This window comes from Pteropus alecto, unplaced genomic scaffold, assembly GCF_000325575.1.
Source record: "Pteropus alecto unplaced genomic scaffold, ASM32557v1 scaffold14, whole genome shotgun sequence".
Classification (NCBI taxonomy): domain Eukaryota; kingdom Metazoa; phylum Chordata; class Mammalia; order Chiroptera; family Pteropodidae; genus Pteropus; species Pteropus alecto.
The window spans coordinates 15,268,732-15,291,231 of NW_006436810.1; the positions used below are offsets into that span (position 1 = coordinate 15,268,732).

The following is a 22,500-nucleotide window of genomic DNA, read 5'->3' on the forward strand; positions in this document are numbered from 1 at the left end:
GTACATAAAAAATTTGACCATGCCATTTATTCACTTTCAGAAGACTCCTAAAGGCGAAATTTCCAAGTGAAAAATATAATTTTCTTATGCACTTGCCTCTTGCAATTTATTAAAAAATTAAAAAATATTGACAATATTATATATGAGGATTTCTACTTCTGGAGATATGCCTCTCCTTATTTAAGAAACACTATCAAGGCACAATGAGCAGTTTGGGACATTCTGCCACGGAGTGCTCCAATTCTTGGGCCTCACAGCATAGCGAAAGAGTTTAGAAGCTTCTCATGTTCTTCTTCTTCAGAATAAAACTATGCAATTTCATTTTCAGAACAAAATACCATTTTAAGTCCATTCTTTGGGAAAAAAGTTTTTATTTGGCCTAGTATTTTCAGATTTTAAAATTAAACATGAAACATTTTTTATTCCAGAGAATTCATTGCTTATTGTGATGTTATGATGAACTTAAGGACAAAAAATTTATATTATAATATTATTATTATTATTTATATTGTGATATTTCTTTGGGAAAAATTATATCATAAAATATTATGCTAACTATAATTTTATGAAAAGATTTTCTTATTTACCTATTAGTCAAATAAAGCAAATAAGCAATATGTACTTTTGAAACACCCATGATAGTCATTGTAATTTAATCTTATGTATAATTTTCCAATATTAACAGCACAGAAAATTAAAAATTAGCTAAAATATGAACATGTGTGTATACATATATATAATTCTAGTTTCCCACTAATTTAGATCGAAATGTTGATAAACTCCACAGAGTGGTCCGTTTTTTCTTTTATTTATTTACTTATTTTTTATCTACCACTGACTTGAAAAGCCATGGAGGATCTAAATCATCGGTCCATATTCTCCCTCCTCCTCCCTTTTTCCTTTCCCTGTACTTTGTTTCTCTTCGTCTCTGAACTTCCTTCCCAATTTCAGTTGAGAATTATTCTGGAGGGCTTGGATGTAAAACCACAGCAATCACGTGACAATCATACCCAGCTCAACAGCAATAACGGGAGTCTGTCACAGGAAGACTAACACGTTTCATTCTAATACTGCATATATTATTAAAACAATCCTTAGTTTGTTTATACATTCCACAGGGCTCACTTTACAGAAAATGTTGAGATTCTAAAGAGCTCTATAATTGCTGAGTTGTTGAGAACTGTTTAACACTTTGTAATTAAGTAACGCTATGATTTCAAAAATATTTGATATCAATATTGGATTGATTTCAAAACGAGATATTTTCATAACATTTCTAAGTTTTGTCCACATAATCAAGCCTTTAAACTCAAGGATGCCACCACTTAAATATATAACAAAATCTGGAATTAAAGAAACTAACTGGAAATATTTAAAAACATTAAAATATAATTGTAATTTCATTCCTTAACTTGCATGTTTAGAATTTCTTTCCTTAAATGTTGAAATTTCTTATTGTCAACTATCATGGAAATTCTCAAACAGTGAGACATGCAGCAAAAATAAAATAATATTGAGCATAAAAAGCAATATTGAATGTAGAGATGTTTCTAAATAAAATATGTTGAAAATTAAAAGTATACTTTTTCTTTAAATACATAAAATTTATTTTGAACTATATTTGACATGAAGAAGAATGTAATTTCAGGATATTAAATTTAAATATTATACTATATCAAGACTTCTTTCTCTTAGCTCATTCTATTTAAAAAGAAACACTCCCAGTCTCTATTTCAAAATTTATTTTGTTGGTGAGAGATGCACACAATAAAAACTCAAACATGTTTACAACATTATTGTGGCACCAAAAAGGTTCAAAGTTTTCTGGTTTTGCTTTTGTACTAGAAGGCGGTGAAGAATGTTTCAACTGAAAGCTAGAGAAATGGAAAAACTCAAATTTATGAGCTACTGTGAAAAATTTTAGAGAGGCCTTTCGACCTATGGATATGCATTAATGTTCATTTCATTTTTACATAAAAAAATGAGAGAATAATAAGTAATTTTTATTTTTCATGTTTCAGGAAAAACCAAGAGTAAATGTGTTAGAATTAAATTTTATAAGCTCCTGTTTCTAAAATTTCAACTAATGACAATGTACCTCGATGTGGAGCAATTCAACGGAGAGGTCACCGTGTCGGGACCCACGCAGAGGAAAGTCAGCCATGGGCCACACAGCCTGACGCTCTCTGCCCTCCCCACCCAACTGCGCGGAGGACGCCGCCCCCTCCACCTGGGTCCCTCGCTCTCGTGGTGGCGGCGCTGCTTGCTCAGCACGGGTCTCACCTCCTTGCCACGGCTTCGAAAATATGTAGGGTGGTGTGATGGTTAATGGCTGAACTGGACTGGGCTCTGGGCCGCCCAGATGTCCAGCCGAGCATTCTCCCAGCTGTGTCCATGAAGGTGTTTCTGGATGAGATTCCCCTCTGAATTCTAGAGGTACATGGGCCTCCCCACTGGGTGGGTTGAAGCCCTCCCAGAGGAAGTAAAGAAGACGGCCTTCCTAGGTGTGGGCACATGGGCCTCCCCACTGGGTGGGTTGAAGCCCTCGACAGAACAAGAGGCGATCTTGAGTGAGCAGGGACCCTCCGCCAGACTTCGGAGCCGAGACGCCAGCTTCCTCCTGTCCTCGGGCTCAGGCTGCAGGATGGCTCTTCCTGGGCCTGCAGCTGCCCACTTTTTCATTGACTACACCATCCTCTCTCCCGGTTCTCGGGCCTTCGGAGACAGCATGAGACTGACTCTGCCACCGGCTCTCTGGGGTCTCCGGCCTGCCGACTGTAGGTATGTGGACAACCGAGGCTCCATCATCACGCGAGCCCATTCCCTACAATGAGTCTCGTCTACACGGCGTGTAGCACCGATTTTGCTTCTCTGGAGAAGGCTGAGGAATCCCGATGGCGCGGGCCCTTCCTGACATGTCCTGTGTGTCTCCCTGGCCTGTCCCCCGCCTGGGAAACAGCCCTCACCCCCTTGGCTTCCCAACTCCGAACGAACACACCGCGCCTTCTCCGTGGCTCAGCTCCCATTTGTTATCTCGGAGCTGAGGTCTTTTTGCCTTTTATGTTCCTTTCTTAACATAAGTAAATAAAAGTGTGGGATTCGACCCCAGAGGAATCAGGCAACACTTAGCAAGCCCTTCCTGAGTGCCAGGCCCTGGGTAGAAACTTTACCAATAATCCTCACAATAGCGCCTAACTCACAGAGTGGTTATCTTTCCAAATTTTAAAGTCGAAGAAAGCGAGACTTGGAGTGACTGAGAACATCGATGAAGCTCACACAGTACGACAGGGGCCAAGCTGGGATCTGAACACGGGTACAGCCGTCTCGCATCGCCTGTGGGGGATACGCTCCAAGACCCCGTGGATGCTCCCAAACCCTACGTACGTATGCTATGCTTTCACCTGTACGCACATACCTGCGATAAATTTTAATCTATAAATGAGGTGCAGGAAGAGATGAACGACAACAACTAATGATAAAACAGGACAATTATAATAACAAAATAAGGATTATTCCAACACAAGCCCTGTGATGATCTGATAACCTAGACGATTACGAAGAGACGGACAGGCTTGGCGCTTGACTAGGGTCCGTCTCCAGACGCTGGAGGGGTTCGGGAGGGGTGGCTGGGCAGGAGGTGGGGAGGTGGGGAGGTGGACCGGGCAGGGGTGCCTGGCTCCGTGGGCTCACGATGCCAGGGAGCTCAGTTTGTTCAACGTGCCGGGCAGGTGATGGGGCACAGGGCACAACCTACACCACCGGTGTGACTGTGGTCGTGGCAGCAGCCACCCCATGGTATGGATAATAAAGAAGACGAGATAAAGGACACCCCATCCTAACCGTCCCTCCCAGAACCTGGGACGAGGGGGTGGGTGGAAAGCAGGGACGTCATTGCACAGAGGGCGTCAAAAGAAGGTGAGTTGAGTCTACGGCCATGCCACCCTGAACAGGCCCGATCCCGTCTGATCTCGGAAGCTAAGCAGGGTCGGGCCTGGTTAGTACTTGGATGGGAGACCACCTAGGAAGACCAGGTGCTATAAACGTAAAAAATATAAAAATAAGGATTGTAAGCTGACAACGTCCTTGCAATCTGTGTAGGAAGACCAGGTGCTATAAACGTAAAAAATAAAAAAATAAGGGATCGTAAGCTGACAACGTCCTTGCAGTCTGTGAGGTCAACAAAAGGTTGCCTCGCCTGAAAAAAAACAAAGTGAGTTGAATCTCTAGTACAACTTAAAAGAAGAAATTCCTGGATAAAATTAAGTTGTCTACTGCCAAGCAAAACTATGAGCTGAGAGTCAAAGAAGTGAGTTCAGTTTTGAGAGTGACATTTTTCTATGCCTGAGTTTTGTGTATCTCGTAGCTGTGAAATAAATAATAATTGTGCTACTATTATCAGAACAGCATGGATTGTGATAGGAATAAAAGCTGAAGACTTAACTCGTGGCAGACAGTTTTATGAATTATTAAATTCGCATATACAATCAGATTTCTGGACACACACAAACAAGGAAAGCAAGGGCAGCAATAAATTCTCCAAACACCTTCTCTCCAAAAAAAAAAAAAAGATATTCGAAAAACACATCCATGCCCACCCACGTATGCAAAGCTGGGCAAATGCCACAGAGATGCTGTGGCCCCCAGGTATTCAGTACCTGGCTCTTCACGGAAGAGAAGCTTGGCAACGATGGAAGGACTGTGATCTGGTCGCAAAGAACCAGAGAATGGTTATATGGAGGAGAGCCTTCGACCGACTTTAGAAGATCGCGCTGGCTGCTTCGTGAAAAATACTTGTTGGGAACAAGGGCTTGACTTTATTACACAACTTTATGGCTGTAGCATTTTGATCTACAGTAATAATGTTTCCTCTCCCCAAACTCCTGACAGATTCGATATGCACTTTGAATGTAGGTAGCGTGTTTCGGTTTGTTTTAATCACAGTCAATCTGTCTCTCAGAATTCATGACATTTAGTGGGCACTGGCGGAATATCTGTTTATAAGAACTAAGGCTCTCAAATCACGTCATGGGAGTTGGCAGAAGGTAACTTTATTTCAAATGCTATTTTCACAGCATTCTATTATTAATAAGTTTCTCTTCTCGTAAACTTTCTGTGAGTCTCGGAATCACGATCTGAAATTGACTTTATTGTTATCTGTCTCTGCAGACTCGGTGCAGGTGAATTAGGTGGCCCTTCTGGACGATAGAAAGTGTTCTGGGAAGCAGTCGCTAACCACAGAGGGCATCGTCACACGACAAGGCGTCCCCAATACTTATTTCCTTTCTCGAAGTAAGAAAAGCCACTTAAATTATCATAAAGGAGATATCGGATTAAATATAAAAATTAAGATCCTCTCGTTGGAACAGTAGAACAAGAGGAGTTGTCACCGTCCTTGTAGAAGTTCTAATCAAGTGGGCCATCTCCAGCTGCGGGCTCGATGGCCAGCCACGACGGGCGTAGGAAGAGGTTGGGAAGGGGGCTTGTCTTTCGGTCGAGGCTTCTCTTTTCATATTCCTTAATTTTCAACCTTTCGGCATGTGCGTAGTAAGATTTTAGTTTCAGGCGTGTTTCTTATGAGTACTGTGTGGCTGGGTTTTTTCCCTTGGTCTAATCCACTTGTCACAGTTCTTTAATTGGTGCATTTCTCTTTATGTTTCTGTTGATTAGTAACACATCTGGGTTTACTTTTACCATCATATTCTGGGTTTGCTCAGTGCTCCTCTTTCTCCACATTTCCTGTTTGTTTTTCCTGCCTTTCATCTGATCTGTAAAATTTCTCTCTTCCCTTTTACTTCTCTGATGACTTAGAAACTATAGATGGTATTTCTATGTATTTAGTGATTCTCAAGTTTGTAAGTTACTGATTCAATGGCAACCTTCCACTATTTATAAAGGCTCAGCAGTGGGTCTGCAGGATTTTAAATATATTCTTGATAATTATTTTTCATGTTTAATATATTTAGTGTCAAATATTATTTGAAAATGACTGAGAATTTCTGTTTCTTGTCATATGAATGGCTAGTTCTGAGAAGCACCATAAACACACACACACACACACACACACACCTTCCTCTTAAGGGTCACACTCACGGAGACCCTGTAGCTGTCACTAGCCACAGGATGACCCTCGGGCTCAAACAGTCCCATAGCCACAAGCTGAGCCCCTGCCATGCTGGTGGCGCCTGGAGTGACCTGGAGTGACCTGGAGTGACCTGGAGTGACCTGCAGCAGCTGGGACAGAAACACCTGGAATCTCGGGCAAGAAGAAAGGCCCAAAGAGTCACACTCACAGAGGCCCTGTAACTGTCACTAGCCACAGGATGACCCTCGGGCTCAAACAGTCCCATAGCCACAAGCTGAGCCCCTGCCATGCTGGTGGCGCCTGGAGTGACCTGGAGTGACCTGGAGTGACCTGGAGTGACCTGCAGCAGCTGGGACAGAAACACCTGGAATCTCGGGCAAGAAGAAAGGCCCAGAGGAGGAGGGAAGTTTGGGAGCAAAGGGGCAGGACGCTGGCCTGAACGTTTGGCATGTGGGAATGGGTTTCTCACGTGCACTGGGTTTCTCCCAGAGCACTGCTTCCATGAACTCAGGGAAGAGCACACGGGGAAGGCGGCCTGGGGGTCTTTCCTGCACCCACACTTTGGAGGGGTGTTGGGAGGTATCAGTCAGGCGTCATCCTGTGCTACTGGCAGAAACAAAGCAGGACAAGTCATCTTGGGAGGAAAATTTCCCCACATGACTCGACAAATGGCAACAGATTACAAGATGAAAAAAGGGCCGGCAAAGTAGGACTAAGCTCCATGGCAAGTTCTGAAAATCTCCCTCTTTTTATTATTGTTGTTGTTATTATTATCATCATCATCATCAACATTCTTGCAATAGAAATAAAGTTTGTACTTGGAATTCGAAGACATAAAAGCGCTGACAAAAAGGAGAAAGGGCATCTATCTCGACACGACAGCCAGCAGCAACAGCGCACAGTAGGTCTTAGAGTTCGAATCATCGACTAGAGTATAACTGTCCTGTAGATACACATAGATACGCATGCGATGCTTCGAAAAAAGGCATTTGCAAAAATAAATACACAATAAGAAATTATGAAAAGCAAAGAAATTGAAAACGGGATTTCCATATATGTTTGTCAAAGAACAGGATTGAAAATTGGCAATATTTAAAAAAAATAATATAGTTCCAAAACTTTCAGGACTGATGAAAATATGAAAGCACTGATCTAGAAAGTACACAAACCTCTACGATCGATTGATCAATCAACTAATCAATCAGATAAACGGAAATCCATGCCTAGATGCATGGCATTAGAATCCCTAAACACAGAAGATGAAGATAAAATATTGACGGGGAAACAAGAAAGGCCACGTCAATGAAAGGAAATGACAGAATGATTGCAGACAGTCCATGGCAAAAACGCGAGCCGACAGACATTCAAATAATATCTACTAAGACCTGTCAACCGAGAACTGTCAGTCAGCAAAAGGAACTTTCCAGGATGGAAGGGAAGTGAAAACATGTAGATAGTCAGTAAACATTGAGGGATTTTTATCTCCAAAGAACCTGTTCTCAAGGAAAATTTGAGGATGCAGTTCCGAGAGAAAAATGATCTGAGAACTGTCTCAAATGCAAGAAACACAAGTAAACAGATGAAACAGTAACAAGAAATGCTCTACATTTCCCATCAAAATACAACTTAAATTAGAAGCTCACAGAAACATATACATTTCATTGAGAAGTTGAAAACCACAATTATTGCAAAAAAAAAAAAGCATGAGTCAAAGAAGAATCTTGAAAAGATTTAGAAGTGAATGGTAGTGAAAGGCACGAAATAAAACCTAAACAGGATGAGAATCACCCCCTCTGCACCACGTTCATGAAGCACGACGCCCAACTTAGCAAAAATGGTTAAGCATCCTCGTGGACCTGATCGATGGACCACCTAACCCCACGCGCGGTTCTCTTTAAGGGAATATGAGAAGCCGATTGTTTTTTATGGAAGAATAAAGGGTCGAAAATATCCAAGACACTCCCACCAGTTATTAAATCTTATTATGAAAGCAATTATTATTATTATCATCATCATCATCATCATCATCATCATCATCATCATCATCACTGTTGTGTTTTCCAGTCCTACCACATCGCCGACGTGCCCGGCAGAATTCACACTCATGAAGTTTAAAGTTATATTTTAACATCCAGTTTCTACTTTGGCCGTTAAAATAGATCTCTGTGTGTTTTACTCTAGCCTGTGTTTAGTTATTGGAACACGAGCAAATAGTTACCTCCTTTGCCCAAAAGTAGACTGAAAAATTAATGGGATAAGGACAGAGTTGGATCCTCAGCAGCTCTCCCACGGAGGCACCGCACGCACGGGTGTGCTCGGTCAAGGTCCCATCTCTTCACTGTGGCTCTGCAAGCGACGTGGCCCCTGCGGGGAGCAGCGGTGCCTTATCCTAGTTGGAGACTAAACCGTATTAAACAGGTGGGTTAAGACACTTCTGAATATAGCCGGAGGGTATCCATGGGGGAGAAAACTCATCCTCCCACCGAGAAAAGAGAGACTTCTGGTTGTACAAGCAGAAGAAGGGTGATTTGGGAGAGACCATCCAGTCTCGGAGGATGCCTCGGGCCAGTGCCCAGATCCACGAATGCGGCTGGAATCGGAGACAAAGCCCTGAAAGGTCGCAGGCTGCCCCATCCCATCGTGCGGTGGATGTTAAGTCACCCACAGGACGGGCCAGGGGCAGCCGGGCTGCGGGAGGGGAAACGGGGCTGCTGGAGCTGGCGCGCGGCCACACGCGCGACATCCTGGACCACGTTCAAAGCCCGGACGCGAGGGTGGCAGCCAGCTGTGAACTTCAGCACCGCAGCAAACACACACGTGCCTTCAGAAGACCGTTGTCCCGTCACTGTTATTGGGTGCTGGAAGGGACCGGACATCTAAACGAGGATCCCCAGCGAGGAGAAGGACAGCGACACGGATGGCCAGGGCCTCAGGGGCCGGGAGCGGGCTGGCATTTCTCAGCGAGCAGAGAGAGCAGAGGAGGAGGCTGCCAGGAATCTGCAGAAGCAGACGGCGTTTGGGTGTAGGATGGGCGGGGAGGAGGTGGCTTTCGCCAGGCAGAACCGAGGCATAAGGAATCTGTCCTAAGCCTACTGCCGCGTGGAGCCAAGTCTTAAATAAAGAAGCGACTGAAAAATTCAACTTTAAAAATCGTCCCTTGACGGCGCATCGCCCCTCAGATCCTTCGCCCTCGCATCATCTCACTATTCCCTCCGCCGCCAAGTTCCTGAGGGTTATTCTGCACTTTCAGGCCCCCGGTCGCTCGGCTGTATTCGCCACTTCGTTCTCTGCAGTCTGCATTCTGCCTTTGCCGCGGGAGGAGAACTGCACTGAATAAGGCGATCATTTACTTCTTCTAATTGCAAACATCTGATGGATCATCGTATTCCAAGCGTCTCATCACGCACTCATCGACGTGACTAGGTCTCTCCTCCTCGGTGTCCCAGCCCCGACTCCACCGCCTGAAGCTCGCTTGGCCCCGGCGCTCACCGGCCACCCATTCGAGCGCTTATTTTAGGTGTCCTCAAAGAGCGACCTGCCTATTCCCTTGCCGGCGCACCTACTCAGATGTTTTGTCTTGATCTCTCCGGATAACTCTCTGCGGAGCGATGCCGTCCACGCTCACGATCGCTGCTGCCACCTCCAAGCCAATGACTAGCACATCTGACTCCGGCGCCCAGAGCATGCTCGCGACTTAACATTCTGTCCACCAAGTGCAGCGACGGCAGTGAACTAAAAATGATCTATTTCTGCGTAGAGTTACATGCTGATGTGTCACCTAAAAAGACACGGGGTTACTTCACTTCTATGTTTCCAAGGTGCCTCAGTCCAGAGATGTACCAAGGTAACTCACTGTCTTTTTTCTTTGCATGTAATCAGAGAGCATACGTTAAAAATTTTGACATCTGCATAATTCTTGAAGCTCTGTCTTCCTGTTTATCTTCAGTGCTACGACTGGCACCATGATTAATTCATCTGGACAACCTCCTGATTCATAAGTAATTCCACCCTCTTCCAATTTACTACCTTGTGATCCAGTGCTGTTTCTATGTTTCGGCTATGATCATTTCCATACGTAAAATCTTTTCATGGTTTCCATTGTTTCAAGACTAAACTGAAATACGTTAGCATAGCAAATGCTGGCTTCCATCTTGGATAACTTTTCCAAACACATCACTTTTTATGTCTTTGTGCAGCACGGCCTTTATTTCAACCAAGCCAAATACTTGCAATTGTTTTGGTGGAAAAGCGGTAGCAACACTTTTGTCCCTGGCCACCCTGGTCCTGGAGCCTGGCAGGCCCTTCCGTACCTCCCTGCCAGCTTGCGCGTCTACGAGCTTCGCAATCAGATTTGGTTTTACCTCTTGAGAGTGTTTCTCTATCACCTAGCTCATCCGAGTTCAGGTCCCCTTAACTTCCTTAAAGCCGTATGTTACCTTTGTCATAACATGTCACCCTGAAGTGTGCCACAGACCCCCACCTCTCCAGGTAGGAGATGATGAGCAGGGTCTGTTCTATTTATTTGTCATCTTCAGTGCCAATTGCTTATTCTTAGATTTCGATGCACTGAAAAATATTTTGTAATATTTTAGAAAATTAAATTAAAACGTAGTCCCTAAAGTGTATCGTAAATATTATTTCACAATATCCTAGAAATTTCAATGCGACTCGAAATGTTTTTAGGAAAAACATTATTGTTCACAATAGTTAATGAGTCTCAGGTCTGAAATTAGAGCGATTTGCATCACGGTCACAAAGATCAAATTTCTTTTCAGGGTCCCATAAAAACTGCAGATTTTATTTATTTGCATTTATTCTTATAAAAGAGCCACTTCTAAATTATACTGCAAAAGAATTGAGAAATGGCCTAGCAGCCTTCTTCAGGCTTTATTAACCCAGACTCTGCAATAAGCAGATCTGATCACCGTCTCTTGAGCTTCCAGGTAACATCTGGCAGTTGGTGCTTGTAAGTTTTTTTTACACATCTTCTGCCTTCTTAGCATCATCCGAAGGGTTGATATGTGACTAGACTAGTTTACTATATGTTGCTGGCCGCTCCCACTTACACGGGCTGTTAGTAATGCATAGGCTAAAGAAGGTTTATTATAATTCAGTTTTCTATTTAAAACTTTATGGCTTTGGTGTTCACAAACATATTTTTACTTATAGAGTAGTGTAAGAAAAAGCTGTTCTTAATACGGCTGTATTTTACTAGCAAGTGATACTATTTAATTCCACTTTTTATGTGAAATGTATATTGCTGGTAATGTGAAACTTAAAATGAGCAAACGTTAGAAATGCCCTGGGGATAGTTTGATGAAATGACTGTGACTAATTTAAAGATTTAAAAAACATTGACTCTGTTTTTTTTTCTCTGATCACCAACCTATAAGCGATATGTATATGTTGATTCCAAAAGACCCACAGTAGACAGTAAGATACAGCCTCAGGTTGAGGGAGGTGAAATCTGCCTGGAGATATTTAACGGACTGACAGGAAACTGTACAGAATAAAATACAATGCTCATACCGACTGCAGATCTGGGGGTATAGCCTAGAAGGTGGATGCTGTGGGAATTTAAAGCGAAGTCCTAAGGCAGGAAGATTTGAGGAAGAATAATTTTATGGTTGAAGTAGAGCATTTTCTCTCAACAAGGTAAAATGCAAGAAGTGTTGTACTTCCGATGATAAATAGTGAGGAATCTGACAAAAATATGGCCAAGGCTGGTAAAGAGCTTTTCAGAGAAAACAAAAAGTTACGATTTTATTACTTCGCTCTCCTCGTTTTGTCTCTTTAATGGCTGTGGTTGATGCCAAGTAAATTTTAACAGATAAAATCAAAAAAGAAAAAATAAGACAAAATAATCATTTAATTGAATAATCAGTTCAGTCCAATGGGGAATCTGCGGTTGCATTTAAGTCAGGACTAAAAGTGCCCACTTAGAAATAATTTTTTCTGCCCTGGAGACAGATCTCGCCATGCTTCTTACTCAAATGTTCACTAAAGTTTCAAGTATTTACACCGAATCTAGAGAGGAATAAGGATTGCAATAAATAACGTGCCCAAACCTTCCGTGCCTTCTACGTACGTTGTCACAGTAACCCAAAGAGCTGGACTCTGCTGTTCTCCACTTTTTTGGTGAGAGACCCAAAAGCTGCCAAAGGCCATGGCGGCAAAGTGATTGTAACCAAACTCTCCGAGGTCAGACACCTCCCTCTGAACCACGGGTACGCTTGGCTGTGGCAAAATCTTTAAAACACCAGCTAAAAAGATCTGAATATGTATAACTTTATGCCTGATCTTTAGAATTTAATCCTAACCATTTCTACATAAATACAATCTATGCGAGACAATAAAACACAGAAAAAAAATTGCGCACAAGTTACCAATTCCATTTCTCTCTCTCTCTCTCTCTCTCTCTCTCTCTCTCTCTCTCTCTCTCTCTCTCTCTCTCTCTCTCTCTCTCTCTCTCTCTCTCTCTCTCTCTCTCTCTCTCTCTCTCTCTCTCTCTCTCTCTCTCTCTCTCTCTCTCTCTCTCTCTCTCTCTCTCTCTCTCTCTCTCTCTCTCTCCCCCCCCCCGCCTTCCTCCCTCTGTCTGTCTGTCTGTCTGTCTGTCTCTCTCTCTCTCTGGTGACAGCACTTAGAGGAGAGGAAAAGGTTCTTGTCTAGATTATCACCAGATCCCCAGTGCCCAGTACCATAGACCCTCAGAGCAAGCGTACAATATTTACTTAATTCGCAAATGCATAAATGAATGAATGAGTCGAGAAAGACATTCTAGGCAGGAGAAACATGGGCAAAAGCGCAGAGGTCTGTAATCGCAGACGGATTTCACGAACGAAAGACTTTCGTCAACAGGAGCGTGGTGGGAGAGGGCCGAATGTACAGACAGGGATCAGACCGTGAAGGCCGCAGTGAGCAATGGTCCACTGAGCGACGGAATGGTTCTTCTTGGGGAATGGATACAATGCGATTTCTGTTCCATCTAATTGGCAGGAATGGGTCAGATGAATGGGGAAAGTGTATCTGAGTGGAAGGAGACGGGTGACTACACTTGGCTGGGATGGAGAAGGAAGAAAGCACAGGAGATTCCCAAGCACCTGGTGACGAAGGCGCCATGAGCAGGAAGGGGAAAATCGAATGTGCTTCGCACGATTTGAACTTGAATTTCTGGGTGAACCACAGTGCTGCTGATCAATAACAAATAAAACACAGGAAAAGACTCAGGCGTGGGGGCATTTTCAGCGCGTGGGGATGTGGAGCCAGTGAGGTCCAGCTTGGGCGCCATAAACGCTGTGTTGAGGGGACCTTTGCGAGATGCCTAGTAAGCAGCTCTGGCACAGAGCTGGCTCTCCAGAGAAAGTACGGTAGATGGATGGAGGATCCCACGTGGTCTGAGGTTAAGGCTGAACGCTCATCGTTGCAATAGTTAGCAAAGTAAAACTTGAGTCAAAGTTTGTTCATCTTTACTGTGAAGATACCTGTAACTAAATCTATCATTTTAAGAACTGCACAGGTGCTGAGAGCAAGCGCCTAGGGTCAGACTGCACGGGATTTTAATTTTCCTGCTGTAATTTGCAAACTGGGTGACCTTAGGTGAGTTGTTTTAACTGTTCTCAGTTTCTATTTTCTTCTTTCTAACACAGCCACACAGTTTTACACCTAATTCACTAGGCTTCTCTCGATGGGGTTGAAATGCAACCACCTCTCTTTACTGCCAACTACAGTCTTTGACTTGCGTAGAATTCCTTTCCCATTCTGGAATGGGACCTTGGGAGAATCCGACAGCTCTTCAGTTTTTACGGAACTTCTCGGTATGACCGTTACGACTCGCTTTTAGACATGTCAGCTGTTTGAAATGGAATTGCTGCATATCACCAAAACATTCCCCCCGCCCCCAATTCCAGCCCCCGAAAAGCACCTCTGTGGAAGCCCTGGAGCGGGCAAGGGGACACGTGTCATTCTTTTCTCTCCCTTTTTCGTCTTTGCGACCAGCTGTTGGAAGAACAGGTTAAAGAGAAAGCAGCAAACGTTTGCGCGTTTAACTGGCGACACCTCCAGTTGTCTTGACTGTTCATGAATCATCGTGAGTGGCGTTTAAACAGTGGTGCCCACACAAAGGGCGCAGTGACGTGAGCAGTTTGGATTCTTCTCCCCTGAGCCATCTTCTTTGACTGATGGCTTCAGACAATTCTCGTGACTCCAAGAGGTTTGGTCTCCTTGACAGTCCACCTGGCTGGGCAGTGACCACTTGGCCCACAGGAAACTCGCTCATTCTTGCTGCACCAAGATGCAGGACTGCAGGCTTGACCTCCTTCTGTCCCAGATGCTTCTACCGCCATCAGAGGCTGCTCCACCGGACTCCGGCCCATGACATTCTTCAAGTAAGGACCAGGCACCACGTCTTTGGCTTACGTATGCTTCCCAGCTCCGGGGCACACATGTCCCCAGATCTCTCTTGCCACAATACTCCAGTGCCTCTTGGTGGGAGCCATGCCTAGTGTCACTTCTAGCAGAAACCCACGTACTTCAAAGACTAGTTTTCTTAGAGAATCCCTAACCAGGGTAAAAATTCTCCTATTCTGAGACTTTGGGAATTTTTGATTTTGTATTTAATAAAAGTCTTTGGGAAGCTCAGGGTGAAATTTGAAGCACGAGCTTGGTTACTTAAATTCCCCATGGATATATTTAACTGCTGTCTTTTGAATTTAGGATTATTTTTACCTATTTTTCTCAACTGTAACATTTGGACTAAAATTTCAGTCAATAGGAAAAATTACATCCTTTATAGTCATAGTAATAATGCTTAAGTTTTTAGGGTTGTTGTCGGGGGGAGAGGCAATAATGTATAAAGAACCCTCGATTTTGCTTACCGTTATTGATTTTCTACTGTTCCACATAACGTGGACACCACATGACCTTTAACGAATTTAAATTCCCGTTATTATAAAGTCAAAAGAAAGTAAATAAAAGAGACGATCGATATTTTGTTATTGTAGAGCTATTTTAAGAACTGATTATCAAGGGGAAGTTTTGCTGAATGCACGGAGTGAAGATTCTGAATCTGTTGTCTCCCAATTTGAATAAAAAGAAACAGTAGAGAATTCACAGTTAGACAGCGTGGGCGTGGTCATCCGCCCCCCGGTTATTAGTCATAGTGATGTGCACAAGGCACTTTACCATAACTGAACATTTCTGTGCCCGAAAATTCTTAAGTTCAAAACCTGACCCCCGAGATGATGGATTAGGAGGCGGGCCTTGGGATGCGATGGGGTTACGAGGGTGGACCCCTCAGGAAGGGGTTAGTGCCCTTACAAAAAAGGCCCAGAGAGCTGACTCCTGTCTCCAACACGTGCCCCAGGGAGACCCTCGCCACGCGGGATCTGCCAGCTACTGGACTGATCTTGGACCACTCCTCCAGAGCCGTGACAGACTAATTTCTGTTGTTTATAAACCAGTCTATGGCATTTCATTATAGGGGCCGGAACAGACTGACAGGCCCCAAAGTTCAAATTACTTTCGTATAAAATAGGGGAACGTGGCAATCCATACAATTTTGTTTCGAGAAATCGAATGATCAGTTTTCACAGATCTGTATGTTTTCATGGACTAGTGAGCGGTTCCCACAGAGTGAGATTGTTCGCGTGGCAACAGCCTTAGACGACGTCGAGTTCTATTCAGTGCTCTTATAAATGAGCAAACGGAGGCCTAACCGGGCGAAAGACTCGCCCAAGGTCACGTGAAGGACACATCGGGCTATGATGTCGTATAAGTGCCCTGAAGGTGAGATAACCTCTCATTTCAGAACATGTTAAATGCCTTTAAAATGCCGACTTTTATTTCTCGTCACAAAAAAAGACAGATTCTCCCTGAGGTGTTGAGTGTAGCTAAAAAGTATCATCTACGTTCAAGAAATAGAAAAGGGGGAAAGGCTAGTTTTTCCTGAGGCTCCAATGTTTGCGCATAGTTAAGAAAGGTTGTTAAGCTGGTTTTGTTTCTAATGCAGCCCTGACCTGGTGTACCTACCCTGATTGTCTGTCTGCATCCTACTCTGCCCTCGAGGACAAGGACACGCTCTGTGGCCATCACTTCCTGTGCCTAACACATAGCAGGTGCTGATGAGCAACGGCTAATGAAAGCATGGACTCTATGAGTAAAGGATTCTGCAATGTCCTCATAGTCAGAAGTTGTTCCTATCGCTCCTTGGCTTATCCCCCTGCCTCGAATTATAACCTCCATGTTTCATTCCTTAGAGGCCAGCAGGTTTTTCCATCCAGCTAAGTTATCACTGAAAATGCAGATGGCCCCAGCTGGAGGAAGGACCATTCCCCACCACGTGAAACCCCTTCTCAGGAGAGACTGTCCCATGGGGGCCGTTCTCCAGCCGAGACACTAGTCCAGAATAAACATCTGCATGGGGGAGTCGCCAGACAGGCTTCTAAGGTGAGCACGGGAGATGGAGGAGGGAATGGAAGCAGGGTAGACGGAGGTGGGAAGTGTAAAAGCAGAGGATATTAATATGCTGAACACAGTTCCTGCCTCCGCGTCTGCCTAGACCAGTCCCTGGAAGCCAGACTATCTCGTAAGTGTTCATTCTCGATCTAACAACATCCAATGGCTACACACAGGCAGTTACTCGATCTAAACTTGGAAGCCGTCTTCCATATCATCAGCGTGTTAGTTAAAGGCCAACGCACACCTCAACAAACAAATCTTTGGGTGCCCGTCAAGCATTTCATATTTCAAGGATCAGTCTTCCAATGATACGAGCAATGGGGGAATGATTATTGAGAGCGATCTATAAAGATCTCAGAAAATCTCTGAGTGGCCTAGAGAACACAAATATGCATTATCTAACCCAGTAAAAAATGTGAGTTTGCTCCAACAGCAAACTCAGAGATAAAGGAAAAAAAGAGCTTCTTAAATATCACGCTCTGGCATGAAGCCCATGAGACAGAGAGAAGACGGGCACTACCTGAAGTTCAAAGGAAGATAATCTTCCCGGTGAGGTCAGTGTTTGTTGTACGGATTCAAGCGAGAGTGAGTGACACTGTGCATGGTCACGAAAGGGCAGCGGTGAAGACCTCAGTGGACAGGACAGGACAGATGGATGGTGACCACCAACGCGGGTGCAGAGAAATCTGCGAGCCTCTTTTGTAGGGTGCCACTAACCCATACAGTCCCAGGCACTGTACGAAGTGTTCCCCAAAGGATGGAGCCCCTTCCTCGCGCTTATCGGCGGCGTGAATGTGGGGAACCACCGTCGTTTGGCATGTGACGGTTGGCCGGCTTTCGTTCTGGCGGCAGCTCTTCTTCTAGCCGCTCGTCAGGGGATGGAGGGGAGGGGTCTGGGAGGTGCGAGCTGGAGCCAGGCTAGTAGAAAGGTTGAGAGGGGTCTGGGGTCAGGGAGAGGAAGAGACTATTTGAAGACCTGGAGCCAGGCTAGTAGAAAGGTTGAGAGAGGTCTGTCTGGGGTCAGGGAGAGGAAGAGACTATTTGAAGGGAAAACAAATATTTAAATAAAATAAGTTGGAAATGTCTTCTTGATATGCGGAATAATTACCTGACCCAGCTCCTCGAGACACGTTTAGGAAATCGGTACTTAGATCGATGACTTTGCTGTTACACCTGTGTTTTTGGTGTCATGGCAGGAAATGGTTCCTGAGATCAGTCTATAAACAGGCCCAAAGTGGGAGAAGACACTGCAGAGGAGCCTAAGGAACAGATTACACGAATATCGTCCTCCTTAATCCTTACGAAATCGGACCGAACAGTTAATACGCGCACTTGGCAGACCAGAAACCTAGAGCTCAGAAAGGCTGATTGCTTCCTTTTAATTAGTCGCTGGACGGTTTCCTAACGGTGCAGTGATTACTTCCGAAATCTGTGTTCTTTTAGCCCATATATTTGCAGGCTTCCCAAACCTACAGTCTTAGCTTCAGCTGGCTGGCTCCAGAGCTGTGTTTTTTTCACTGTGTCACATGGTATTCTCAATTGTCACCACCAACTCAAATGAGCGGTTGTACCAGTTTGACATTCATGGTCAAGAAAATGTGGTTAAGAGAAAAGACATGAGCACGCTCTGAAATGTAAAGGAAAGGTAAAGCTGATCGATCCTATTTTTCTGCTGAGTAAAACAAACAAAATGTTCAGAGAAAAGGTTTGGGGGTGGGAGGGAAGATGTTTTCATTGTACTTGCAACTTCGCTCTAAGTTCAAAATTGTTTCAAAATTAATTTTTTAAAAAGTCCACAGAAACATAAAGTAGTGACTGTGGGAGGAAATGTTCCAAACGAATATGGTCGAAATCTATTATTATTTCAGCATTTGAAATTGTTATTCGCCCTTTTTTGCTAGTTGACGACATATAGATTAAGTAAATTAGTCATTTTTCTATGGTGAATGTATATTATAATGTACTCAACACATGAATATTACTTTATAGCTTTAAAATTGATTCATAAGACATAAATTAAAGCAATATTATCATTATTAAAATTGAGTATAAATATTGATGATTATGATGATGATGAAAATAAAATATAATTAAGATCTTAAAAATACAGAGGAAGCTTTTTTGCTTAATTATGAAATAGAGATGAACAACGTAATATATGAAAGATACTAGAATAGAAAGAACAGATAAATTCTAGGATCACTGAAAACATCTCAGACCCTGACAATGAAATCACAAAGGGTGAAAAAAATCAGTTGTCTTTTTTGAAGCAAACAGATATTTACTTGTTAACAGTGGGGTATAACAGCTAAATATATACACTTCCTGAGTTCACATCTCAGCTTTGCTGGGGAGATGACCTCAGCACAGCATTTAAACAGTTTAAGTCTATTTTTTTAAATTCAAAACAAGATTGGTAACGATAAACCTCGTAAGTGGACTGTAAACGCCAAGTGAGATAATGCATGCAAGATGCTTAGAACAGTGCCTGGCATGTAATAAGAACTCAATAATTCATTGTTTTTATGAAGATGAATATTATTATTATGAGATTGTAGAAAGCAGAAAACAAATACACAGTAAGCTCAAGAATTCATTCTGCCTCTCGATTATTTTCATATTTCAGCTTATAGTATAGGTTCTAGACCAACTGTGAGTCAAAACTTTTCATTGTTGTTCAATAAACCTATGAAATAATGAATCAGAGATTCAGAAGTCATCTCAAGGAATACCGCGTCGCATATGAAGTAATGTCAGTGTTTGACTGTATCATCAGGTAGCAAAATTCATAATGATAATATGCCAAGTCCTGGTCTCATGAGGAAACTGAAACTCTAAGAGACTAAGTAAATTGTGATTGCCAAAAATAACAGAATAAGAATGTTTCGAAGCCAGAATTTGAATTTGGACAATCTGGCACGATGGCCCATGTTTCATGAAATGTATTATGTTACATACACGCACACACACACACACATCCACACAATATGAAACTATAAAAAAAAAAAAACTATGAGAAAAAAACGGGTTTATGCAGAGATGGGAAAAAAACTGCAGACCTATACAAATAACCCATAGCAATGACGGGCATATTGCCAATATCCTCTGAAAGGAACTGAGTGTCTTCCAGTGTATTTTAAAGAAAAGGCCAAAAATAAACTCTTTTCAGTTAAATGTACATTATAAGTTATGGCCTTGAATGATTAATAATATTTTTTTTCTGATGAAGAAATATATGTTATATTGAAAATAACCGGAAACCATTGAGGAAATTTTCTAGAACAGGGGTACCTCCCAGGCATAAGAGAATAACTCCATCCACAGATAATGAGAACATACCAGATCACAGCCTCAGAGCCATTTTACCTTAGGTTAACAAGAAGTTGGGCTTTACTGGGGATTACTTTATGATCTAGTATAGAACATGTAAGTTACTGTTAGAAAAAAACATATCCAATTCAAGCTACACAGTGAAAAGTTCAGTATAATGACCATAAATGCCAATACCGACCTTAAATGTAGGAAACTAAATACCCTGTGTATTCATATAATTCGTACCCTTCTCCTAAAAAGTACATATAGAAATGGTATCTGGATTTTTTTATCCAGAAAATGGGGGAACAGACCAAAACTAGAAGAAAAACAGGCTGGCAGAGTCAACAGGTGCTTCGTAGAGCCTGCAGATTCAGAAGCCTGGAAAAGCAGCAAGTGGAAGACACACTGCCTGGGGTCCTCAGGGAAGACCTGTGGAGCCCTGTCAGGCAATGGAAGCGTCTGGGAAGGAGCGGGTGGCAGGCAGAGAGCAGAGCAGGAGTCCAGGAGGATAACGAATCAATGGACAGAATGGGAGTGATAGAAAAGGTAAGACAGTTATAAGCATGGTCGCACATACTTCCAATGATCATTTTCTTTTCATTTAAAACTGAGATGCAAATGTTATTTGAAGAAGATTACTAAAAAAAAAAAAAAAAGTAACATGCATATGCAAAAAAGCTGGGAATCATTTTCTTAGCAGTTAACCAATTACCCGTGCCAGCAGATCGCTGCAAGGCTGATTCATTTTAAGCCCACGGAAACCCTTGATTGCAGACTTCACTTATCATTGTCATGACAACCCTCATCAGTTCTTTCCTAGTTCATCAGCCACTGACCATTCTGCAAATTCTACCGAATCTGCCAAAGGAAATACACTCTCCCTTCAGACTTCACCAGCAAGCATAGAGTCTGAGGCTGTTTATGGTAGCATTGATTTCTGTATCAGATTGCTCTCCAAATCACTTAGGGAAACCCCCTGGGGTTCTGAAGTGCAAATTTCCGAAGAAAAGTTTCCAGGGAATAGAACAGTCTTCTGATTTGGGTTATGAGAGATAGAGAACAGAAGTGACATGTTTATGACTATTATGTCCTCCTGATTAAACAAGTCAGGTGTAAGTCCTTGGTGGGTACATGCCTGCCAATTATGAAGAACCCTACTAGGTTATCACTGCTCTGTGATTTCTGTGGTCGTCTAGTTGAAGCGAGGTGTCTGAAAGTCGCCGGGAACGGGGAAAGCCCGGAGGATGTGCAAAGCAGAATCTCAGGTGAGTCCAGCCGACGGGGCAGGCGGGGACCACAGCCGAAGCAAAGGTATCGGGCAAATACGCCAGGGAGAGGCAGACTCTCAGTGAGTGCCAGGTTCCACAAATGGCTGTTACTGGCACAAACAAAATATTGCCATCCCATGCGCATCTTCAGAAAGAACTGCGAGCTGTTATTTTGCTAGGGTTGTGGCCAAATTTATGCATGAAGATGATAATCACATAAAATCAAGTGATATCTGTAGGTAGATGATAGATAGATAGATAGATAGATAGATAAATAGATAGATAGATAGATGATAGATAGATGATAGGTAGATGCTAAATATATAGATGACAGAGGATAGATACATAGATAGATGAGAGATAGATGGTAGATAGATAGATAGATAGAGATAGCTGAGCAAAGATGATAGATACAGATATAGAGCATCAATTTACACGTGGGAAAGTCCAGCTAAGAGGACTGGGTATCATGCATTTGGAACAAAGGTATTTTCATTTCTGGATGTCAAGCCTAAAACACATCCGAGTTAAAATCCAGATCTGTTAGGGCTGTGTTCCTTCTCTGCAGGCCCTCAGAGAAACTCGAGGCTGCCCCCAGCCCCCTTCCACCCTCAAACACAGCAACGACCACGTGAGTCTCCCTCGTACTGCACCATTCTGACACCGGCTCTGGCACGCCCCTCTTCCTTATGGAGCCCACCGAGATCTTCCCGAATAGCACCCCTCGCTGCAGACCAGCTGGTTAGCGATCCTAATCCCATCCACAGCCTTACTTTTCCTTTGTCGTGTGATATAACGTATTCACAGGTTCCAGGCTTTCAGAAGTAGACATTTTCATGGGCCATTATTCTTCCTCCCACAGTCCAACCTGAGGCTCTCAGAGACTCAAGTCTCTCCCCCATGCAAAATAGATTCCCTCCACTCATCAGCTCAAAGTCCAAATGCCATCAGCTCAACAATCCCACATCTCAACATCTACAGCATCTAAATCAGGTACGGATGAGGCACTGGGTATAATCCATTCTGAGGCTTGAGTTCTCTCCATCTGTGAACCTCTACAACTCAAGAAACATCTTAGCTGCTCCAAAAATACAATGATTGGGCAGGCATATGATAACAGTTATAGACATTTCTGTTCAAACAAGGAGAAAATGGAAAGAAAAAAATAAATCTACCAGTCCCAAGCAAAGCAAAATCCAGCTGGAAAATTCCACTTGGCTTCCAGGCCTAGGGACAATCCTTTGCGTTTCTTAGCTCTACCTTCTGGGCTCGGGGACCCGCCCACTGGGCTTGGGGTTGCACCCTCTGAATCAGTCTGCCTTTCTCATGAGAGATAGAATATGTCTGCGGCTGAGTAGTTTCATCGGCATCTTTCCTGCC

General features: G+C 43.3%; 1 protein-coding gene and 1 non-coding gene across 2 annotated transcripts in view; one reads left to right on the plus strand and one right to left on the minus strand.

The window, feature by feature from the left end:
• The window catches only part of NETO1 (neuropilin and tolloid like 1), a 73,956-nt gene that overhangs the window by 36,639 nt on the left and 14,817 nt on the right, over positions 1–22,500 (minus strand). The gene's annotated exons all lie outside the window — the stretch shown is intronic.
• On the plus strand, positions 3,925–4,043 carry LOC112481299. Its single transcript, XR_003046866.1, has one exon. It is a non-coding gene; the product is annotated as a 5S ribosomal RNA (ribosomal RNA).